Source organism: Taudactylus pleione, unplaced genomic scaffold (genome assembly GCF_031769625.1).
Source record: "Taudactylus pleione unplaced genomic scaffold, aTauple2 ptg000225l, whole genome shotgun sequence".
In the NCBI taxonomy this organism is placed as follows: Eukaryota; Metazoa; Chordata; class Amphibia; order Anura; family Myobatrachidae; genus Taudactylus; species Taudactylus pleione.
The window spans coordinates 6,451,514-6,475,343 of record NW_028284627.1 but is presented as its reverse complement, the minus strand read 5'-3'; positions in this window follow the sequence as shown (position 1 = coordinate 6,475,343).

Genomic DNA, 23,830 nt, shown 5'->3' with positions numbered 1-23,830 from the left:
TAGGAAGGGGAAGCAGGAAACCAGGAGGAGCTGTGCGAGGAGATGTGTTTCGAGCACCGATATCACATGCTGGCACGAATTCTCGAATGTCTTTACCCATAGACTGCCACCAGACAGAATGACACAATATTTCAGTGGTTTTCGCAATGCCTGGGTGCCCAGATGGTTTGGAAGAATGAAAGTCCAATAGCACTGCTTTCCGAAATCTTTCCAGAACAAACAACATACCTGGTGGTATTTCTGCTGGAACTTCCGATTGGCAAGTACAAATAAGATCAGCAAGAGCTCTGTTCACAGCAAAATGGATGATGGTCTCTTCCATTATGGTGAGTGGTTGAACTGGCTGAAAACTGCGAGACAGCGCATCCACCTTTAAATTCTTGGAGCCAGACCGGAACGAGATTACATAATTAAAGCAAGTAAAAAATAATGCCCACCAAGCCTGTCTGAAGTTCAACCTTTTGGCGATCTCAATATAAGAAAGATTTTTATGATCAGTGAGCACCATAATGACATGATTCGCTCCTTCCAGCCAATGTCTCCAATCCTCAAATGCCCACCTGATGGTCAAAAGCTCACAATTCCCTACGTCGTAATTCTTCTCTGCTGAGGTGAATTTCCAAGAGAAATAAGCGCAGGGATGGAGTTTGCCATTTTCAGGATCCTTCTGGGACTGTACGGCCCCCACGCCAATCTCTGAGGCGTCCACTTCAACAATAAGTGGAAGGTCAGTATTGGGATGCCAAAGAACCGGAGCTGATGTGAAGGCAGTTTTTAAGGATTCAAAGGCTTGAAGAGCATTGGATGGCCAATTCACCACATCAGCTCCTTTCCTGGTAAGCACCACAATAGGCGCGACAATGGATGAAAAGGAATCAATAAATCTCCTATAATAATTGGCGAAGCCAAGGAAGCATTGTATTGCTTTTAGATTAGTGGGCTGAATCCAAGCCTTAACTTTGCTCGGATCCATCGAAAATCCTTGAGAGGAGATAATGTACCCTAGGAACGACACTTCTTGAATTTCGAAGTCGCATTTCAATGGTTTTGCATATAAATTGTTCTCCAGGAGTTTAAGCAGCACCAGTCTCATGTGCTTGCGGTGTTCTTCAAAGGAGCTGGAATAAATAAGGATTTTGTCACGGTAGACCACTGCAAATACCCCGAGATACTCCCTTAACACATCATTAATGAAAGTCCTGGAAGGCAGCTGGGGCATTAGACAGGCCGAACGGCATCACCAGATATTCATAATGGCCAGAATGGGTGTTAAAGGCCGTTTTCCACTTGTCACCTTCTGTAATGTTTACCAGATTATATGCGCCTCTGAGATCAATCTTGGAGAAGATGGAGGCCCCCCGTAGCTGATCAAATAACACAGAAATCAAAGGCAATGGGTAGGAGTTCTTCACCATGATATTATTCAATCAATGATAGTCTATGCACGGTCAAAGAGATCAATTCATTCTTCTGCACAAAAAAGAAGCCTGCTCCGACCGGTGATTTGGAAGGCTGAATAAATCCTTTATCCAAAGCATCCTGGTTATATTTCTCCATAGCTTTGCTTTCAGGAAGGGATAGAGCATAGAGTCTGCCCTTGGGAAGCTTTGCATCGGGAAGGAGATCAATCGTGCAGTCATAGGAGTGATGAGGTGGAAGAGTATGTGCCTTTCTTTTGGAAAAGACTTTGCCGATTCAGGTTGGACAGCAGCAGCCAGACGGACAGGAAGCGTGATGCAGGTAGAGGAACAGGCATTACTCCACTGAAGAATTTCTCCAGTTTGCCAATTAATGACAGGGTTATGTCTTCTGAGCCAAGGAAGACCCAACACTAATGAAGCCAGCAGACACTGGAGCAGTAAGAACGTGATCTCCTCAGAATGTAAACCCTAATGGACAACTGGATGGGAGATGTTTGGGAGACAACGACTACTCTGGAACATTCTCCATTTAGCCCAACTACTGAGAGGGGTTGTAGAAGAGGTTCAGATGTCAGTCCCAATGATTAGAAGAAGGAGATGTCCATAAAATTCCCTGCTGCACCGCTATCTAGGAATGCTGGAACAAAAACTTGGCCGCCTTTTCCCTGAATAATGGTGGAGATTAGGACTGAGTTTGCAGGATAGACAGATGCAAGGCCTAAGTGTAGCTCTCTATGGACACCTAGACCTTGCCTTTTCCCGATGTAACAGGACAATTCATGGCTGTATGCCCTTTCCCTCCAAAATATAAGCAGAGGCCCTGGGAGCATCTTCTTCATTTCTCCTCGGCCAAAAGCCAATAGGCCCCCAACTGCATAGGTTCTCCAGGATCCGGTGGAGTTACCCAAACTGGAGACCGAGAAGCAGGTGTAGGAAGCTCCTTCTCCATTCTACATTCCCGGATGCGGCGATCAATACGAATAACTAAATGCACAAGGTCATCCAAAGTCTCCGGAACAGTATGCTGGACAAGGATATCCTTTATCTGATCCGAAAGACCAAGGCGGAATTGTAGTGCAGGGTCATTCCATCCCGAGTCATTTGCCCACTTATGGAACTCCGTGCAGTAATCTTCTGCAGCCCTTTGATTTTGCAATACAGACTGAAGTTTAGACTCGGCTGATGCCGCCTTGTCTGGGTCATCATAGAGAAGGCCTAGAGCGGCAAAGAAAGCATCCACCGTCTGGAAAGCACTATGAGCTGGAGGTAGACCAAAGGCCCAGGTCTGGGGGTCACCTTGAAGCAAGGAAATAATAATGCCAACTCGTTGAGTCTCGGATCCAGAAGAAACAAGCTGAAGCCTAAAGTACAGTTCGCAGGTTTCTCGGAAGTTCAGGAAATCTTTACAGTTACCAGAAAAACGATCTGTCAGGTTGAGTTTGGGCTCAGGGGGCTGAACTGGGGCTGAAACTGAAGCTGCCCGTGTATCCTCAACCCAGAGAGATAGTTACCGGACCTTTTGCATCAGGACCTGTATTTGGGCAGCAAGAATCTGAGCCAGATCCTGACTGGGCTCCATGATCACAACCCGTGGCTCTAGAAATTTTATGGGCCAGTGATAAAGTTATGATTCCTGGAGAGAATCGATGGTGTTAATGTAGAGCCAACTGATGACAGCCTTGAGGGCTGGAATGTATTGTACTAGTCGTGGCCAAGGGTTAAGGATTTGGTTGCAGCCGTTGGGCTGTCGATGCTGCCTTGGGGCTGGTTTACTTTGCCGAGGGCAAGAGGTGTGATGCAGCCTGTGGGCTGGTTGTGGCCTTTATAGTCGTGGCCAAGGGACTGGTGATGTGAAGCAGCCTTGGGGCTGTTGGAGCAGGCTTGGAGGCTGAACCATCAGCCTCCATAGTTATGGCCAAGGGACTGATGGTGTGGAGCAGACTTGGGGCTGTTGGAGCAACCTTGGGGGTTGATTGTGGCCTTTATAGTCATGGCCAAGGGAGTAATGTTGTGAAGCAGCCTTTGGGCTGTTGCAGCAGCCTTGAGGGCTGATAGTGACCTGGGGCCCCAGGACCATTGCAGCCTTTGAGCTGATGAGACTCAGGTGAGCAATGCAACAAGAATGTGGGGCTGCTACCAGTGCTGCTGGGATGAAACTGGTGACGGTGTGCTTAATATCGCACCTGGAATGTAGAGTTGCTACCAGTGCCGCCGGGATGACACTGGCAACGGTGTGCTAATTTGCGCACCTGGAATGCAGAGTGGCTACCAGTGTCGCTGGTATGACACTGGTGATGGTGTGCTACATTGCGCACCTAGAACGCAGAGTTGCTACCAATGCTACTGGGATGACACTGGCAATGGTGTGCTAGATTGCGCACCCAGGGCCTGGTTCAGAGCCAGACGCTATTTGCAGACGGTCATTCCTAAAAAGGGGCCGGCTATTTAAATTGAGCGCTCGCTCATTGCGGTTTGTTGACGCCTCTATGTCTGAGCGAACGAACGAAAAATGCGCTCGCTATTTTGTAAAGACGCCCCTTTGCCGTTCGCATTACACGTCATCTCCGGGATTTATTTGATTAATCGGGTACATCGAAAGGCATCTGAACTGCTCGCAGTGCTTGTTGTAGGTTTATCCTACTGCAATCACTGCGAGCAGTTCAGGCTAAAAGACAACTAAGTGACGTGGTCGATGACGCTCCTTTACTAATTATGCACTCCCATTAAATGCCCTTTTTACCGTTAGGCATGCCTGCATTCGGATCTCCACTCCCCCGTTTTCAAGCACCTTCCCCTGTTACCACCCACAAACGGTACATTCTGTCAATCAAATTAGCAGCCCCTCGCTGTTTTGCGAGCGCTTGATTTCCGACCGCAATGACTGGTTTGCGCATGCGCTTTACGACCCATACGCATGCGCAGTTGTGCGAACATTGCTCATAGCGAACGAGCGGCCGCTTACGAGCGGCTCTGATTCAGGCCCCTAGAACGCAGAGTTGCTACCAGCGCCACCGGGATGACACTGGTGACGGTGTGCTAGATTGCGCACCTGTAACTCTAAACTGTGACTGATGCCGCCGGGTTGACACAAGCCACCGGATGGTAACAGATGCTTCTGGGGTAGGAAGCGCTCCGTGCTGCCCAGATGGTGCAAACAGCACGTGTGGATGAGATGCAGGTGGAGCCACCTGGATGGAATAAACGGCACACATGAAACACAGCTAGACTGACTCAGGAACTCAACTGACAAGCAGGAGACAGGAACCATAAGTACGAAAAACTCTATCACCGGCATGGAGTGAAGGGTTGACTGGAATTTAACAGAGACAGAGTCCAATCAGAGCAAGTCTCCCTTAATGACAGACTGCTGTACACCTGGGCTGTGCACAGACAGGAGAATCAATTAGTGCACCTGATATTGCACACAGACAGGCAGTAATTAATGCAACTAAAGACCCCCATACATCAGCAATCTGAAAACCACAATTGAACAATTTGAAGATTTATTGTCCGATTTTAGGATTTACCAATCTAGCAATCTGCGCCCATACATTACAGATATTTTTCAGTGATTTGCAGATCGATTGCAGCAAACACAGATCTGCCAATCTTGAAAGGCCCATCATTTTACTAGTAACGGTCTGCAAATCTGCTGATCATGCCCATACACTAGTAATTTACAGCCCCAATCAATATGTGAAATCCAACATGTCGGTCAATCTGATTTAACAATTCCAATCAGTTTTCGATTGCAATCTGCGATCTGTGAAGCCCATACACTGCAGATTTTTATACACAATCGATTGCAAATTGCAGAATTGCCACAATCAATTGCTGATGTGTGGGGGCCTAAAGGCTGGAACTCCAAGCAATAAGATCTGCTTAACTGCAGATCCTAACACTGAGTACATTATCTGCATGGGTAGCAAAGGTAACTAGTTATCAGGTTAACACAGTCATGTGACAGCCAGTAATTCTTCCCCTTTTCAAAACAAACATAATAATTTATTAAGTGGTAGAACAACTATTAAAATGTGCAAAAACAAAACATCTCATTATGAAGAAGAACATGTTATTTTACTTAACTTGATTAACATGCCCCTGTATGGCCTAGCATTAGAATATTCACTTTCATATTTATAGTTATGTATAATTTAAACACACATTGGTACTCCTGCTCCTGTAAAATTCCCCAAGCTCATTATTCTGGCTGAATTCATAGAACTTGTCTATACTAATTGTGTCAAGTAATCAATACTCCACCTACATGTGTTACCATTTCAGAAAATTAAACTTTCAAACACTATGATTCATAACTCGCTGTGATTTTTAGTTTCACAAATGAATACATTGCAAGGGTTAGGTCAAAAACAAAAGTAGACAGAAGACATAAGAGCGTATTTATTAAACCCCTACTTTTCATGGCAATAAGTGTAATTCTGTCACTCTGGTAATTTATTTACAATAGCAATTTAACAATATTGTTTTCACCATGACAGCTGAAACATAATAAAGTTACTTTGTTTTTTTTTAAAGAAGTGTGTGTGTTTGTATAAATTTTTATACATGAAAGTGGTAGATATGATACATACGTCAGATTATACCTAATGACCTCCCCAGCCAGTAGCCACACAAAATAAATATAATTAATCAGTTAAAAAAAAACTAAATTTTCATTTTCATTCAGTGTCATGTTCACAGTGAATAACTTTTTAATCTCTCTCAAATTTGAATTACACATTCCTAAATTTCTAATTACAATAATTAAGCCATTTATACTAAATAGACTTACTTTATTAATTACAGATTAGGACAACTGATTATGATGTTTACATAATTTTAGTGACATCCCTTGAAGAGCATTTCTATGTTTTAACGTTAATAGACCTAAGTGTTGCAGAAATTACATCACCAGGATTTCTCATGGCCTCAGAAGTAGTACAGCATTGAAATGTTCTATTTGCATATATCAGCTGTATCATAGCTAGAAGCCATTTGTAATGACCAATACTATTTTACTGATAAAACACAATGGATTGCAGTAATAGTATAATTTTTTATTGTTTTTTTGTCATTTTTTTATTTATTTATTTAAAAAAAAAAAAGTTTAATTTACATTTTTTTTATTTTGGTATGGGAGGTTTGTGGGTTTTTTAGTTCTAAAACCTATACATAACCTTATATTTGTTCCATTTATTTTATTGTTTTCTATTAAAAAAATAATGTTTCAGTGGAAAGCAGAAGAAGACCGAGGTGAACACCAACAATTGCTACATGAGCTGTGACAATGTGTAAACATGAACCTAACAAAAGTGAAATTAAACCTAAAATAAAATAAAAGAAAAACAAACTAATCTAAATAGCAATGACTACATCTGCCTGGCTTCAAATAAATTAAGATAAGAGCACAGTGATCCATGCATGGAAGGAGTCATCAAATGCAAAAGGAGATATTGTAGATGTGTGTCAACCAAGAGAAAAAGGAAAGGGAAGTGGAGTATTTTATAATAATTTGGGTTTGAGAGGTAATTAATTGAGTGGTGTACCAGGTGGGGTGAACAACACATTTTTTTAAGAGTGGTTTTAGTAGCCATGCAGATAATAGCTTTTCTTTGTCATGGGAGGCTTCAAACCAACCCATTTAAAAAATGAACAGAAGTCTAGATGTCACTTTCTGTCCTATACATTGTAATTGTTTTTAACTGTATAAGTACCTATAACCATTGGTGCCAAGAAAGGGGATACACTGAATGAGGTGTTCCAAAGAGATGCCACAGCCACATAGCATCTCCATAATAACCTAATATGAAAATGTATCATAGCCACGTCACCGATTGGCCACACCAAATCCATGACTTCTGCTGAGATTTATCATCTGTAAAAGAATGCTTCCTTATGACACTAGGAAAATATTATTACACTGTAACATTGTCCCTTTTCTATGTAATCAGTTTCGTCGCTATATTTATCTATTATAAATTACAATAATTTTTTTTAAACCCTAAAAAAAAAAATTGATTTATCTTTTTACAATGCCTTAAATGATTGAAGTGCTGCCCACTTCTGCGGACAAAGGCATTTGTAGGCACACTGTGCCTAACATAAAAAAGCTATAAACATACAAAAGTCATACACGTAATAAAGACAGTCATGATATTCGCTGACACTCATTAAATTAATTTAAGGCATAAACTAAGCTAAATAGTGAGTATTTGAGGAGAAAACCTGCAAGGGGTGGTCTCAAACTGGTATGAGGTGGACTTTCAAGTGCACCTCTTTAGATTTTTCTGATCCACTGCAGTTCCAGGCCTCCTCCTAGTTTGCGGAGGTGACACATGAGTGATTAGCAGGCGTGTACCTTAACTTGCAATGAGTGATCCAGCTTGCTACCAGACCAAAACCAGGGTAATTTCACAGGTGCATCTAGTGTACTACACAAAATAAATTCTCTAATAGCACTCATCGTAGGTGGGAATATTAATAAATATAATTCACCTTGTTGTATTGAATAATAACTTTCACTTTAGGTGGGTGAGGGATGCGATATCACTATGTGGTGGCTGGTGGGGATGGGGGGAGGGAAATTGTTGTGTTATGCAAAATAGAACTACAGTAGTGCTGTGGGTGCAGATAATGCCAATGAGGCAAAAGTGGGGTTAATGTAACTTTAATTCTAGTATTCTTATACAGACACAGTGCTGATAACTAGACAATTCTGTGATTGCACCTATCGTAGTATATTCTTATACTAGAGAATTCTGTGATTGCACCCATCATAGGCGGGAATATTAATACATAGAATTATAAGTTACACTTATTTAGCTACAGATTTTAAGAATTAGATTCACTATAATATAATAGAACTTTTACATTTAACATTTATGTATTACAAAACTTTATTTCACTATTGTTGAAAAAATCACACAGTAATTACTTATCATTAACTGTCATTTGTACCTATATCAATTTTCAAACAATTTCTTTTCAATCTACATGACTAATACTAACATCTATTAGAGAACAATACTCGTCTTCCATTTAATGAATGATACAAAAGTCTTTACAGTATATTTTACAGAGCACATTATTTCTCAGACATATTGTTCTGCAGACTCACTCATTTCAAGTTATTGTCAGCAAGGAGAAGTTACACAAAGCATTGTCCTTCAGGCATACTTGAATATTTATTGGAATTCATTTTCCACAATGTGTATAAATCAAGAGTCAATCACACTGCTTATGACAGTTCTACTTCATTGTCTGTTCTTTATAATTAGCAATGTCAGTAAAAAAAAATGATTTTAAAAGACAACAATGACATTTTCATACAGTATATTTAGCCTGACTGAAAATACACTGTGGGAAATGTATAAGTCTGTGACTGGGAGGCATCGGCGAGATTCCTGTGAGTTTACCAGATGTTTTAAAGGGGTAAATATTTATAATACAAAACCAGGTTGGTTTTGCCTTTTAAATGCTTGCCACTTTAAAACACCTCTCCCAGTTGCAGGCTGTTATCAGTGACATGCAGTGAGGTCAATAGCTGGGGAGGCACACATGGAGATGGATCTGAGTGCTGGGAGCCTATTTTACCCCTATTTACTGTAACTGGGGTATGGATTGATAGATCTACAGTAAAAAGGTAGACAATGTCTAGATAGACACCAGATGTTAGACAGGCAATAGGTCGACAGGGACAATAGGTCGACACACTAAAGGTAGACATGTAAGAAGGTCGACAGGTACAAATGCTCAACAGGGTCAAAAGGATGGCATGCATATGGTTGACATGCAAATGGTCAACACATGGTTCTGTTTTTGCTAACCCTAATCTTCACCCTCCCTCTTGGTGCCTAATTCTAACCGTCAGGGCAAATTCCTGACCCTAACCGTCCCTTCTAGTGCCTAACCCTAACCCTCCGGTAAGTGCCTAACCCTAATCCTAAACCCAACCATAAAAAAAAAATCAAAAAAAATCATGTCGACCATTTGCATGTCGACCATTTGCATGTCGACATTTTGACCACGTCGGCCATGTGTACCTGTCGACCTTCTTACATGTCGACCTTTTGTCCCTGTCGACCTATTGCCTGGCTAACATTTGGTGTCTCTTTTCAAGACATTGTTTACCTTTTTACTGTACATCTATAGACCGGATACCCTCAAGATGGTGTTATGAAACTTTATGGACTTTAATCTGGTCTTCAGCTTCCACAATCTTCAGGAGCAAGTACTGCGCGTGTGTTACTGGCTTGCACATGCCTAGTATGGAGACAAGGGTAATTGTTTTTTTAGCACATGTGTGTTCTCTCCGGCTTACAATGCGCAGAAATGTCTTTAGCGAGCAAGCCAAATAGAACCAGATGGCGCTAATAGAATAATTGCTAGTTGGTAATAACCATGATTAAACAGACCCCAGCAGCCATCTAATAAATAAACCTTTGTGTGGTTTATTATTACTAATAAGACAATTGGAAAATATATAAACAGCGCCAGAGGTCCATAATCATCAACAGATGGTTCCGAGAATGATTTTAAAATGATATTCTTTAATAAAAAGGTAATGGTATTAACAATGAATCACATGTAATTCAAATCCAGTGTCACCCCAATTACTCAATATACATAAGTACACAATAAAAATGATTGCAACATTAATGTACCTTAAGAACAATTTAGAATGCGGTTTAAATGTAATATTATACGGTGTTGAGAATTCCTTAGATCACTTTCCCTCAGGCATAGAACAAAGTGTTCTTTTGTATGATGTTGCAACAGTGTAAATAATATAGAAAACTGTATTAAAAATGTTCCTTGAATATATCCAGCAGTGACAGTCAATAGCTGCTGCTCTCAAATGACAATCTCCTAGAAATAATAACCGTCTCGTCATTCAGTAAATATCCTCCTATTTAAAATCTCTGAAAGCGCTTGTGTCCAGGCAGTGGCCACCTATTACCTAATGTTCAGTCCAGGCAATTTAGAGTCGGAATAGAGGACGACAGCAGAGGTCCAGACAAACGGCAGCAGGTAAGTAACCTGATTGTATAGTAGAATACTTATTCCAGGTGTGGATCAAATTAGGGGATGACAGTGTGCTTTACCGGGAATTCTGGATATACATACTGTTTATAGTGAAGTTCTGCGGTGGCCAATTGTTAGATACTGATTGTAGTTCTGGCTATCTTTAACAGTGACTGAACAATTATGAGATTTTGGTATTCACTTTAAGCTGTGGAATTTTGATAGATATGTAGGGGTAATAGAGGATATTGTAATAGGCTCATAGGTACTATATACTGTATACCTTTTGAAATACTACAGTATATAATGGAATCTGATTGAAATATATTGTAGTCTGTAGAATGTGTATATTTCAGTTTAATATCAGATGGTAATTGTAGTTTGTTGAATCAAAATGGCTACTGTCATGTGTTGTCCCTTTAATTACAGTAAGGCCTTGAACCATGGGTTAGGGTTAGGGAGAGGATGCAGGGGGAGGGTTAGGGTTAGGCTGCAGGGGGAGGGATAGGTTTAGGCTAAATGTTTAAATCTTATAAATCTTATAAAATTCATTGGTCTGTTTGTCTAACCGGTGCATTCAGACACCCCTGCACCGATTGGGATGAAACCAAGGTGATGTGGTCCAGTTGGATCCTGGCCAGGTTTTAGGGGGGGTTAGGGTCAGGGGAAATCACAGGGTTTCTAGAGGGGGGTTTCCAATGCTTGACTTTAGAGTGAGTGCAGACATTCCATGAATAGGGCATAATTAGCACTAAACCAGCTATAATATGTGTCATACAAAGTGCAGTGTATGTCATAATTCTGACATATACATGACCAACGATCACAGTAACCCATTAAATGTTGCAATAGGGCCATCCTGCCTGAGTTGAATGTTTTTATTTCAGATGTGGGCACCATTCCAGAGCATTGGAGCAAGCCCGGGAGTCGGGGGGAGCTGCAGAAGAACTTAGCACTAGCACTGGACATATATGTACACATTGGTCTCCTTATGCACTGGATAGTGTATGTTATACAGTATTAATAAATAACCCCGTAGATGGTCTATAACAGTGCACCTCTAACAGTGCATGTTTTTCAGATCTCCTGTTGGTGCACAGTTGTATTCATTACTTACTGACACATTTTAAAAGATTCAGAGGGTACTAACTATTTCATTTATGATACTGAGGTGATCTTTAAAACATACAGCTCTAAGAAAATTGTATTACATACTATTGCTATTGTGGTCATGGTCTGGGCTGGGGAGGGGGGTTTTGAAGGAAACAGAGGCCCTGATTCAGAGCCGGACTCTCTGACAGAGCGCTCGCTCTGAATCAGGGCATCTTTTTTTTTTTATGGAGCAGCCTCCTGGCCGCTCGCATTGCTGTGGTTTGCCACCCACAGCTAATGCGAGCGGCCAGGATGATGGTTGCGATGGTCAAGACCATCGCGACCATCGAGCTTGCGACAAGACCCTTGTGGTTGCGTCTCGTGGCCGCAAGCCCCAGAGAGCTTTTGGGTCAAACAGAGCAGGAAGCTCTCCCACTGACATCACTTGTGATGTCAGTGGGGCTGCCCCCAAACGGTAGGCGTTCTCATGGGAACGCCTCCGTCTGGGTAGCCACCCCCCCGGCCCGCCCACCAAAGGGGGCGTGCTGTGACTCAACATCGACAGCACGCCCCCTTTGGTGCGAGACCCGGAGTGACGGATTGCCCGTCGCTATCCGGGTCTCGCGCATGCGCACGACGGAGCCGGCTCCGCCGTACACATGCGCTCTGGGCCACCATCGACCCGCTTGCGAGCGCTCAGCACTTGCGATCGGGTCTGAATCAGGCCCAGAATCCACCCTGCGTTTGCCTATGAGGGTCCGGTTTGTGTACGCTGGGCTCCCTGTTCTGGGCCTTCCATTGTATGGATTTGGATGAAAACTTCACAGAAGGGTGGCAATTAATCTGGGATGCCTGGCAATTATTCTGGGATGCTTAACTTAATAACTTGAAGATTAGGTTCTGGGCTCAACCTCTCGTTGGTGTATGCTGGACAGAACTTTGACCCAGGGAGTCTGTTCTGGGCCTTCCACTGGGTGGATTTGGATGAAAACTTCACAGAAGGTTGGCAATTGGTCTGGGATGCCTAATTTATAAATTAAAGATTTATACCTGGGCAACATCGGGTACTTCAGCTAGTTTATACACTAAAACACAAATCTTTAGTGGTCAATTTAAAATTGGGGGAATAGAAACCACTTTTTCAGAAGTTCCTAGTACATGAGCCAGGAAAAATATATATTGCACAATCTTAGACCTGTAGTTCTAATGCAGGAAAAAGGGAGGATGTCGATGCACACTCTAAGCACTAAGAATAACAAAATATATATATTAAACTATCAATTAACATGTTTTTTTCTATTGAACTACAGGTCTCAGCATGGTAGCACCTCTTATTATGTTTAAATTAGGATGTGCAGCCCAGTCCCTATTTTTTTCTTATGTATGTGTATTTAAGGTACACTTGAAGGTGAGACCCCTTCTCCTGGGCTAGCACTCCTCCCAACTGCCCCAGGTGATTATCATTAGTATGGGTCCTGTGCATTGCAGTACACACATGTAATGGGCACTATTACAGGTAAGACCTAGATACATTTATACAATGTGTCATTATTAGGGGTGTTAGGGACCCACCTGATGAGGTCACCGTGACGTGGTAGGTGGGCAAACATATTTGGCCAAACATGTACTAAGAACCTCAATAGAAAACCATGTTAATTGAAAGTTTATTATATATATTTTGATATTTAGTATTCTTAGTGCTTAGAGTGTGCATCTGCATCCCCCCTTTTTATCTGCATTAGAACTACAGGTGACAGCATGGTAGCACATCTTATTATGTTTAAATTAGTATGTGCAGCCCAGCCCCCCTTTATTTCCTGTGATATCCCACATATCTGTGACTAGCGCAGTGGCAAAACTAGCGGCAGTGCAGCCGGTGCCTTGCACTGGGGCCCGCTGTGGTGAAGGGGCCCATAGCCCCTGCAGTCAACAGCGCTGCTGCACCCACCGCCAGTGTCCCCTGGGCCTCACAGTGTAGTGCAGACCACAGTGAGTGCGTTCTGCACTACACAACAAACACCGCCGCCAGCCCCATGTAGTACATTCGTTCTACCCGGCGGCGCTGTGTTTGTTTTGGCAGCCAATGAGAGTCAGACAGACTCTCATTGGCTGCTGCGTCAACGGAGGGAGCTGGGCTGGAGCTCACTCATGAGCTCCGCCTTCCCGGCTTCCCCAGCGGGTGATGGGAGAGACGTCATGAAATCTTTCCCATAGTGCAGAGCGAGAACGGGCCAGGAGGACGGAGGAGCAGACAGCGGCGGGCGCAAAAGCGGGGATTCAGGTAAGTGATTTTTTGGGTTTTTGTGTGTTTGGGGCACTGCACATAGCAGGGACTTCTACGGGAGGCAGTGCACACAGGAGGAACTACTACTGAGGGCACTGCACATAGGGGGAACTACCAGGGCCTTAACTAGGGTAATGCGACCAGTGCCATGGCACAGGGCACCGCAGGGCAGGGGGCGCTGTTTGAGCCTGTCAATTTTCCTGTTTATTATCATTCTCACTTGTAGCTTCCTCTTCTTTTAACCCCAGTATCTCCTGGCCTCTCCTATCTCTTCCCTGGCCCTTCCCCATGAGGCCATGGCCCTTTTTCAGGTGCACTATCTTATGTCCCTATTTAAAAAATGGGGGTGGGGGGCGCCAATGCTCTCTCTGGCACAGGGCACCAAAAGTCTAGTTACGGCTCTGGAAACTACTACTGGGGGCACTGCACATAGCAGGGACTACAGAGGGCACTGCTCATAGGGGGGACTACCACTGGGGGCACTGCACCTAGGGGGAACTACTACTGGGGGCACTGCACATAGGAGGAACTACTACTGGGGGCACTGCACATAGCGGGGACTTCTCAGGGGCATCTTAAGAAAGGAGGGGGCCCACGTGCACTCCCCGTGTGCCCGGTGGCCAGCAGCCAACTGACTTGGATGGCCAGCCACCGAAGCATTAGTAGACTCCGAGCACTAGAGTGTGCCCGGAGTCTACTGCGCATGCGCAGAACGCCAGAAAAATTGGCGCGGTGGCTATTTTCCGGTGTTCTAAGCACCACTGACACCTGACGCGGGACCACGGGGAGATTAAAATAATATGGGTGCAGGGTGTGCGGTGCGGGGACCCCCTGGACCCGGGGGCCCATGTGCCTCGCACACTCTGCACCCATTATAGTTACGCCACTGGGACTACTACTGTGGGCACTGAATAGCGGGGAACTACAACTGGGGGCATAAGGCCTGCTATTGGGGGCAATATATAAGGAGCACAACTGGGGATCACTGCATAGGGGGGCCCAAAGCATATTCTTGCACTTGGGCCCACCACTCTCTAGTTCCGCCACTGGACCAGCGTTAGGAATTTTGATGATGTAGGACTGTGTAAGTACAAATTCTGGACAAATCACTGCGCATAGGGCAAGGTCCTAATTAGTGATGAGCGGTTCGGATTCTGAGGAATCCGAACCGCTCCGAACAGGTGGAATCCAAGTCCACCCGAACGCAAGTTCGGGTGTTCCCGCCTGACTCAGATTTCACCTCGAGGCCGAACGTCACCCGTCCAGCATGGGTTCTCGTGAGACCTCGCGAGAGCCGGGTGACTTTCGGCCTCTATAAAAGGCGCGGCACCCGGCTGTCGGCGCCATTTCGGAACACGCTTAGTAAAGTTAGGTAGTGAGTGACTAGTGAGAGGGGAAAAGTGAGTTAGATTAGTTAGAGTAGTTCAAGTTCTTGCCACTGTGTGCTCTGTGACTGGGCTTAGCCCACTGAGTGCATTAATATTTATATTATACAATCTCCGTGACTGGGCTTAGCCCACTGAGTATTCTATTATTTATATATTATACAAGCTCCGTGACTGGGCTTAGCCCACTGAGTGCATTAATAATATTTATATTATACAAGCTCCATGACTGGGCTTAGCCCACTGAGTATTCTATTATTTATATTATACAAGCTCCGTGGCTGGGCTTAGCCTACTGAGTGTATTATACAAACTCCGTGACTGGGCTTAGCCCACTGAGTATTCTATTATTTATATTATACAAGCTCTGTGAAAGGGCATAAGCCCAGTGAGTGCATACAAGCTCCGTGACAGGGCATAAGCCCACTGTGTCTATTATACAAGCTCCGTGAAAGGGCATAAGCCCACTGTGTCTATTATACAAGCTCCGTGAAAGGGCATAAGCCCAGTGAGTGCATACAAGCTCCGTGAAAGGGCATAAGCCCAGTGAGTGTATTATACAAGCTCCGTGAAAGGGCATAAGCCCAGTGAGTGTATTATATGTAGCCATATTTATGTATGGCTAATAGCAATGATAATATAGCAATAAATACTTTAAGGGGATATGTTTGTTTTTAACATAAGATATAATAGTTATGTATACAATGTGTTATATGTTTGATTTAATTGTATACTATGTAATATATGTCTAATATAATGGTCTGAGGGTCAGAAAGTTCTGGGTGAAGCAGCTTGAGGTAGAAGCCAGTAGTACCGTGCGGGCAGGAGCACTGTTAAGTCAGTTGTTAGGTCAGTTAGTCCACGGTCCCCCCGACAGTTCCTACCTTGGAGACTGGGGGAGTAGGAGGAAAAAAAAAGAAATTGTAGCAGAGAGGCTGGAGTTCCCGGCAGCAGCGCTGTGGTTGTCAGCTGTCAGTAGGAGAAGCAGAGTCGGAGAGCGGCTGCAGTTCCCGGCAGCAGCACTGTGGCTGTCAGCTGTCAGCAGGAAAAACAGAGTCGGAGAATGGCTGAAGCCCCTGGCAGTAGTGCTGTGGCTGGCAGCTGTTAGCAGTCCTTGCGGGGAAAGAGACGGTGGCCAGCTAAGTCTAGAGGCGGCAGTGAGCGTTTGAAGGACCAGAGAAGGGGCCAGTAGCAGCGGTTCATATGAGGCGGTGGTGATAAATTGAAAGGTAGCAAAATTGAATGACAGCCAGTAGTAGTGTATTCCAGCAGCTGAGCGGAGGATAAATAGCTGGAAGAGGCAGTGAGTGAGTAAAGCTAATACACTGCAGTGCAAACACATCACTCGGTTAGACTGTATACTCTGGAGCCTTACAGTCTATAATGACAAAAGTATAGTTAGGAGGTATTTGGGGGAGTGCCCCAGGAGGTGTGGGTTAACTACCTTCGGAAGTTTGGGAGAATCCTCTCAATACATGATAGTATCCATTGATCTGTTCATATTATCGCAATTTAGTACTGGAGGGGAAACTATAACTCAAGTCAATAGTCTAGCTTTGGGCATATAGCACTGGCTTGTACATCGGCTGCTGCCCAAGCATAGGAGCAGTATTGAAGCTAGCTATAAGGAAAAATAGACCTGTTATTATTTGGACCATAAGGCATCAAATAACTTTGAGCATCTGATCCCCAGGAGCTGTACGGATACGATCCAATAAAGGGAACTGTATTGCTAATGACACTATTCTTTATATAGTCCATGGATTACCAGAGAGACTACTTTTTTATATAATAAAGGTGGAGACGGGTTTAGAGTCTTTTGTTAGCACATTTTTTGGGTTATTTGTAAAAAGGGGAAAATGTTATTATTATATGTATATTTACTGTGTATTATAGAAATGTTCCTGTAGTCTATGCTTAACAGCCTTAAACTGAGTTGTATATTATTGTAAAAGTATGAGTATTCATATTGTTTAACATACTTACATAAAAATGTTGTTATACTTATCTGTGGGGCAGAGTGATACTTACCGTAAGGAGACATCTGATATAGGAATCTATAGAGAGGAAAAGACATAAGACTTAGGCCCTGATTCAGACCCACTCGCGAGCGGCTGTCCGCTCGCAAGTGGGTCGATGTTCTGCACTGAGCATGCGCACGACGGAGGGAGGTCCGTCGTGCGCATGCGCCAGACGCGACGAGCGAAGGAAAGTCCTTCGCTCATTGTGTCTGATCAAAGGGGGCGTGCTGTCGATGTTGATTGACAGCACGCCCCCTTTGGTGGGCGTGCCGGGGGCATGCCTCCCTGATGGGGGCGTTCCCACGGGAACACCTCCCTTCAGAAGCCGGCCCACTGACATCACTAGTGATGTCAGTGGGAGTGATTTTGGCTCTGATAGAGCCAAAATCACTCCGGAGCTTGCGGTTGAAAACCTCAACCGCAGGCTCCGGCTCGCAGTTTCGATGGTCGCGATGGTCACGACCATCGCGGCCATCAAAATGCACGCTCGTATAGGCTGTGGGTGGTGACCCACAGCTGTACGAACGTCCAGGAGGACGCTCCATTTTCATGGAGGGCGGCCCTCATTCAGAGCGTGCGCTCTGCTCAGAGCGTACGGCTCTGAATGAGGGCCTTAGTTATTTAAAAAGAACATATGTGGTATTAATGTGTTAATCTTATAATATGCAAAACATAATATCTTGAGGGCTTTCCCAAGCAAGCCTTAGACAAAGTCATAGATACATAAATACAGATATACTTAACCATCTTTGGCTTGGGTGGAGGCACATAAATTTAGTATCCCTGTAAGTGGGGTTACATTTGGAGGCACTGCTGTGATCCTAAGTAAAATGGAGTGTTTCACAGGGGATGATTTGTACATGTGGTGCCAAAGGGAAGGAAAAATCCCAAGAAATGTTTTGGAGTTAATGGAAACTTTTCGGAGTTTTCGAATGAGTATATTATTGCTCAAGTAAAAATGCTATATGGGGTGGTTCACCCTAGGATAGTGGACAAGTGGAGAGGAGATTTGGGGCTGGTGTGTGCTATGCTCATAGAGACAGATGGGGAATTGGATCCTAATTTGATACCTATAATGATGGTTGCTGATAGAAGTACGGGAAGAAGGTGGAACATTATATGGCCAAATGTAAGGGAAGTGGAAGAGGCAGTATCACCCCCATTGATAAACAATAATACCCCTGATTCCCCAGGTTCTAACACACGGGCAAATGCAGTGGGTGACGCTAATGATAATGAAGGGAGATTAGGAAACCAATTTGTAACAATCGTAGATAAAGTGGTTACACAATTAGTTATCGCAGGTTTAGAATCTTCTCCGGTATTCAGCCTGTTCCTGCTGGAGAGGAAAACTATGAGGCCTGGAAAGAGGTTGCAATACAGCAAGCTGAAGAGTGGAAATGCCCAGACCACATAAAAAGACAGTGAGTGGTAGAAAGTTTACGGGGACCGGCTATGGGAATCATACAGGCTACTAGGCGTAGTAGTCCTGATGCGACAATAGAGATGTACTTTGAAGCATTGGATTATGCTTACGGGATGCTTGAGGATGTGGGAGATCTACTGTCTCATCTACATCATACTTTCCAAGAGCCTGGAGAAAAATCAAGCATATACCTATTTAGATTAGATAAATTATTATATAAAATTGTTGAGAAAGGTTGGATAGTGAAAGCAGATATTGACAAAAATAGGATGAGGCAATTATTACGGGGCGCTCTAACTATAGACCCTGTAGCTCAAAAATTAAGATGTTTTGAAATGAGGATGCCACCACCTACGTTCAATGACCTAATGAAGGAGATTAAACAAGAGGAGATGCTAATTGAGATGAGGGAACATACTGTGAAAAAAGTAAAAGTAGTGGTACCCACTTTAGAACAAAATGCATTTGAAGAAAAGATCATTAAATTAATGGAAGAACAAAAATTTATCAATTTCTAGCATCAACAAGTGTAGGTCAGTCATTAAGGAGAGTGACATCAAATACCACTAATAGAGGTATGGGAAGAGGGGTTAGACCTATGACATGGACTTGTTTTAGATGTGGATGTATGGGTCACATAGCATACAAATGTAATCAAAATGCAGGTCCAAACCGAAGTGCATCTAGTGGAAATGAGCAGGATAGAGAACGGAAAGAACAGGGAAATGGCCGAGGGAGGTCTGTGACCCCCTCACAGGCCCCCTAGAAGTTGGCTTATGTGCTATGGGGAATACTTGGTGGAGTGGAAACCTACCAGAGGGTTTAATGGGACCTGCCCCTATCATGTCAGCAAGAATTGATGGACACCCTTGCCAAGTATTATTAGATAGTGGCTCACAAGTATCAATAATCTTTGAGTCGTGGTATCGAGAAAAATTGTGTGAAATATCTATAAAACCCTTAACAGGATTAGTTATTTGGGGGTTGAGTGTAGAAAGATACCCATATTTGGGGTACATTCAAACAACATTAGAGTTCACTAATCTTACTAATGGAGAACTCCAGGTCCCATTCATAGCTTTAATTTGCCCTGAAATACCCAGAGGGCGAAGTGATTGACCCATTATTGTGGGTACTAACACTAATCTATATCACCTTCTTTCTGAATGGTGTCAACAAGGGGATAAGAAACCTCAGGTTGCTACTTTCAATGTCCAAGTGGAGATAGATGGGTTAAAATCTGATGTTGAGAGTAGGTTTTCTGGTTGTTTCCACGGAAGCGATATATCAGAAAGCGACAAGGGCCAGCTAATTACAGAGTTAAAACAAAAGGTCCAGGTTTTTTCATTGGAGGAATGGGATTTGGGGGTAGCTGTGGGAGTCGAACATTATATTAGGCTTACCGATGACACCCCATTCCGAGAGCGTTCCCGGCGAATAGCTCCTGCTGATTTTAATGACATTAGATTACACCTGAAGGGGTTATTGGAAAATCAAGTTATTATTGAATCCCGCAGTCCGTATGCTTCCCCAATTGTAGTAGCGCGAAAGAAAAATGGAAGTATACGTATGTGTGTGGATTACAGAACCCTAAACCAAAGAACTGTACCTGACCAGTACACTGTACCTAAGGTAGATGAGGCATTGGATTGTCTTCAGGGTAGTAATTGGTTCTCCGTATTAGATCTGAGAAGCGGGTTTTATCAAATACCTATGTGTCCAAATGACTGTGAAAAAAACGCTTTCATATGTCCCTTAGGATTTTTTGAATTTCTGAAGATGCCACAAGGAATTAAGGGAGCCCCTGCTACTTTCCAATGAACAATGGATAGAATAGTAGGGGACATGAATTATCGAGAGGTAATTGTATACTTAGATGATATCATTGTATTCGGCAATACTCTGGAAGAACATAATAGGCGCCTGTTTAAAGTTCTGGACAGATTGGTGGAAGGAGGATTAAAATTATCCATAGACAAATGCCGGCTGTGTCAATCTTCCTTTAAATATCTATATCTATATATTGTAAGCCGTGATGGGGTAGCTACTGCCCCTTCCAAAGTAGAGGCGGTGAATAAGTGGCCACGTCCCAACAAACTAAAAGACTTACGATCTTTTCTAGGTTTCTGCGGTTATTACCGTCGATTTGTGCCAAAGTATTCCCAAATTGCTAAACCTCTCACTGACCTAACTAAAGGGTATCCCCCAGTCTGGGGTACGAAACAAAAGGGGCCAAAGGAGAAGATTTACTCAAAGCCATACTATAAAACAAATGAACCCTTTGGAAGCAGGTGGACTCATGAGTGTGACAGGGCCTTTACAGAATTAAAAAAACGCTTGACTAATGCACCAGTGCTGGCATATGCTGACCCTAATTTGCCATACACCCTGCATACAGATGCATCTCAAGAAGGGATCGGAGGGGTATTATATCAGCAGCAACAGGACACACTGTGGCCTATATCATTCGTGAGTAGAGGATTATCTAAAAGCGAAAAAAGATATCCTACACATAAGTTGGAATTTTTGGCATTAAAGTGGTGTGTAGTTGAAAAATTTCACGATTATCTATATGGGACATTCTTTGAAGTTCATACGTATAATAATCCACTAACTTATATCCAAACAACTGCTAAATTAGATGCCACTGGACACCAATGGTTATCTGCCCTTGCATTGTACGATTTTAAATTAAAATATAGGCCAGGCATAAATAATACTGATGCTGACACTCTCTCCCAAATCAGTTGGTGGAAGAGACTGAAGAAGAGTGGATTGAAGTGCCATCCGGGGATGTCAAAGGGATGTGCCATTCTGTTCAGATTGGAATAGAAGAGGGACAGGAAGTAATTAGTAGTTTGGGAGCATCAGGGAGAGCGATACCCCTGCCTTATTGTTGGCTCAGTGTAGTGGAAATGGAAGGGATGACAAAGATCCAACATAGGAAATTGCATTTGGAGCAAAAACAAGACCCTGACATAGGATATATCTATTCTCAAATGATGCATACCATTGGCCCTCCAACTCAGCAGGAAGAGTCTAAGGAGATCCGGTTGTTAAAACGGCAGGGCAGGAATTTGATTGTAAATAAAGGACTTCTATACAGAGATACTGGGAGAACAAATATTAATGAGAGAGGGAAACCTCAACTAGTATTACCCAAGAAATATCGAGGATTAGTATTACAAGCATTGCACGATAACCATGGGCATTTGGGGTTTGAGAAAACTCTACGATTGATACAGGACAAGTTCTATTGGCCAGATATGAGATCTGAAATAGAAAAATATTGTAGGAATTGTGGAAACTGTATTGTACGAAAAACTCTACCAACCAAAGCTCCGTTGGTCAATATTCAGAGCAATGGTCCTATGGATCTAGTATGTATAGACTACCTGACAATAGAGGTCGAACCGGGAAAAAAATGTAACGTGTTGGTGGTCACTGACCATTTTACGCGTTATGGTCACACATCACTCGGTTAGACTGTATACTCTGGAGCCTTACAGTCTATAATGACAAAAGTATAGTTAGGAGGTATTCGGGGGAGTGCCCCAGGAGGTGTGGGTTAACTGCCTTCGGAAGTTTGGGAGAATCCTCTCAATACATGATAGTATCCATTGATCTGTTCATATTATCACAATTTAGTACTGGAGGGGAAACTATAACTCAAGTCAATAGCCTAGTCTATAACTCAAGTCAATAGTCTAGCTTCGGGCATATAGCACTGGCTTGTACATCGGCTGCTGCCCAAGCATAGGAGCAGTATTGAAGCTAGCTATAAGGAAAAATAGACCTGTTATTATTTGGACCATAAGGCATCAAATAACTTTGAGCATCTGATCCCCAGGAGCTGTACGGATACGATCCAATAAAGGGAACTGTATTGCTAATGACACTATTCTTTATATAGTCCATGGATTACCAGAGAGACTACTTTTTTATATAATAAAGGTGGAGACGGGTTTGGAGTCTTTTGTTAGCACATTTTTTGGGTTATTTGTAAAAAGGGGAAAATGTTATTATTATATGTATATTTACTGTGTATTATAGAAATGTTCCTGTAGTCTAAGCTTAACAGCCTTAAACTGAGTTGTATATTATTGTAAAAGTACGAGTATTCATATTGTTTAACATACTTACATAAAAATTTTGTTATACTTATCTGTGGGGCAGAGTGATACTTACCGTAAGGAGACATCTGATATAGGAATCTATAGAGAGGAAAAGACATAAGACTTAGTCATTTAAAAAGAACATATGTGGTATTAATGTGTTAATCTTATAATATGCAAAACATAATATCTTGAGGGCTTTCCCAAGCAAGCCTTTGACAAAGTCATAGATACATAAATACAGATATACTTAACCATCTTTGGCTTGGGTGGAGGCACATAAATTTAGTATCCCTGTAAGTGGAGTTACATATACAAGCTCCTTGAAAGGGCATAAGCCCAGTGAGTGGATTATACAAGCTCCGTGAAAGGGCATAAGCCCAGTGAGTGCATACAAGCTCCGTGAAAGGGCATAAGCCCACTGAGTGTATTATACAAGCTCTGTGAAAGGGCATAAGCCCAGTGAGTGTATTATACAAGCTCCGTGACAGGGCATAAGTCCAGTGAGTGTATACAAGCTCCGTGAGAGGGCATAAGCCCAGTGAGTGCATACAAGCTCCGTGAAAGGGCACAAGCCCACTGTGTCTATTATACAAGCTCCGTGAAAGGGCATAAGCACAGTGAGTGTATTATACAAGCTCCGTGAAAGGGCATAGCCCACTGTGTCTATTATACAAGCTCCATGAAAGGGCATAAGCCCAGTGAGTGTATACAAGCTCCGTGACAGGGCATAGCCCACTGTGTCTATTATACAAGCTCCGTGAAAGGGCATAAGCCCAATGAGTGCATGCAAGCTCCGTGAAAGGGCATAGCTCACTGTGTCTATTATACAAGCTCCGTGACAGGGCATAAGCCCAGTGAGTGTATTATACAAGCTCCGTGAAAGGGCATAAGCCCAGTGAGTGTATTATACAAGCTCCATGAAAAAGGCATAAGCCCACTGAGTGTATTATACAAGCTATGTGACAGGGCGTAAGCCCAGTGAGTGCATACAAGCTCCGTGAAAGGGCACAAGCCCACTGTGTCTATTATACAAGCTCCGTGAAAGGGCATAAGCCCAGT